Below are 2,471 nucleotides of genomic sequence, written 5' to 3' on the forward strand. Positions count from 1 at the left end.
CTGCACCTTTTTTTCACGATGCCCTCTCCGTACTAGTACAAAGTCAATAAAGAGGAAACAAAACCATTACAGTAAAACAACTACTTTATTTGAATGTGTAAGAAATAAATTAAAAAAAAATCATAACTATAAAGCTTCTATCGCTAGAATCGTATTTCAGCTGTCTGAACCACACTAGCAATGTTACCAGCTGAAACGGGGCACCAGACCAGGAGGTCTCACATCCTCCATCGGTTAATTGTGACCGGAAGAGTAAGAAATAATATTTGATTTCTGGTATGTAACAATGAAATTTAGCATAATATATGAGAAAAAGATCTAGCTTGGGTTCAATTATTTAATTTATGCAATTTAAAGTTCTAGTACATTTTATTTAAAGTTCAGTATTTTATGGAGTATCTGAGTAAAGATAATGGTCCCTTTTAAATGATACACACCAACTTCTAAAAACTTTTTATTACTTGTGGGATGTTCCTCCTTCGTATGCTTTTGTAGAGATGGTTTGCATACTCTGACTCCAGACTGGTTGCTTTCTCTTCCTTTTCCTGTAAAACTTAGGGCAGTACATTGTATAATGACAAGTGACCAAAAAAAAAAAAAAAAAAAAAAAATCAATTTGTAATCTGATTTGAGGGTTTTGATTTCCTCTGATGAGTTTAAATTTCATTAAAAGCAACCTTATTCGAACATAAAAGAACTCCTTGAAGGGTAAAACAGGGAATTGTCTCAAAGAGTATAAAGAATCTAAACTCTTTTGTGCTATTTATTCATGGCATTAATTGTGAGGTCCAACAGGCGGTGTCGGTTGGCAGATGCACTGTTATCGGCCCCGCGATCTGCACGAAGAGGGGAAAAAAAAGCACAAGGGCTCACATTCAAAAATCGTTCTTTGGCGTATTGACACTTTAGTTATCAACAGCCCTTATTATCTGCTTAGCGGCGGATCGCAGCTTGCCGGTGACATAATAAGCTACAAATCACTGATGGGGCCTTTCTGCATTCTCCTAATTGTGTGTATTCTCCAGAAAAAAAATTATCGTTGGGCCTCTTGTCTTGATGAGAAATTGACATTTTCTGGCGGAGCCTGGCGAGCACTATGTGGGGAGATAAGACTTATAGTTGTTTTAAAGGAGTGCAGCCATTCTTTCCGAGGCCTCTTTATTGCTCTAGTTGACCCACTTGATGAGTATGGATTTCATGAGGTCTTTTTCAGCATTTGAACTATAAAAGGTTCAGAATGACACCACCCCTTATAGACAAAAGATAACCTTGCCCTTTGAATATATTGATTCTTTATTAACTAGGCTGTTTAATGCAATGAAATGAGGCATTAGATTGAAGCCTATTTCAAGTGCTTTGAATAATCTTTAAAAGCTTGAAAGACTTTAAAAAGCTGCGCTGCAGTAATTGGCATATACTTTTAGAGACTCTATTCCTTCATTTTGATTAAGGAAATTTTATCATCTTCCTATGTCTAAACTCACTATAGGCTGACACGTATTTTCTCGCCAGGACTATTACCACGTTACAGGCAGGGATGTGTCGTGGGGCGTGGATTGCTCTAGGACTTGTCATTCCTAGCACAAAATGTATGGGTTTCCTTCTTTTGTGTTTTCTTTGCACTGAAACTTAGACGAACCGTTTAGATGCTCATTATTCAAACCTTTGAAATAAACCTAAAAGGAAAAGCGCCGGTAGGCATCATGCAGACTTTCATCCCTATAAACCATCTTATATTTTTAGTGGGATGCATCTGCTTATGCCACCGGTTAAACACGATACACAGATACATACTCAAAGTGGAACAATTGTCAATGAATAATCGTAATAATAATAATCCAAAGCGCTCTCTGTTTTTAACATCTGTTTTCATCAAACATAAAAACTATGGAAATAGTGGAGAAGAAAGGAAGCACGGTTAAATATCCCGGTTTTCCTTCTTTGTAAATGGTGACTACCCGCAAACCGCACCGTCTCATCACGCTCCATCACTTAAACTGCTGAAACACGGGGCAGCGGAGGAGCGTACAGCCTGTCGTCTGGCACTATATGCACATACACAAGTACATACATTTACTTTGGAGCTCGGAGTTCCTCAGTGCCCTCTCGAAGTTGTCAGCAGCCCTGTGATTAATGACAGGATAACACTCACATAACCAACTCCCCTGCTTTACTGGGACAGGCGCTCGCGTTGCTCTGCCGGCCGCGCACGCAGCCAGACCCAAATTCCCGTACAAATGCCCTTTTTCTGGTGGCTGCGGTCACACACCACGATGCAGGCGCACGCTCGGCACCTGGGGTAGGGAACACAGACCTGTACTTCAGGCTTTTTCGTTGTAACTGTCTCTCACCAAACCACCCTCCGACGGGGAGGCTGAGTCATGCCCACCTCGCTATATTTGTATTTCAGTTCCATTATATGTACATCGCACGTACTACAGTCCAGAGGACGAAATATTTGTGTTCACTAT

This window comes from Athene noctua, chromosome 5, assembly GCF_965140245.1.
Source record: "Athene noctua chromosome 5, bAthNoc1.hap1.1, whole genome shotgun sequence".
NCBI classification, from domain to species: Eukaryota; Metazoa; Chordata; class Aves; order Strigiformes; family Strigidae; genus Athene; species Athene noctua.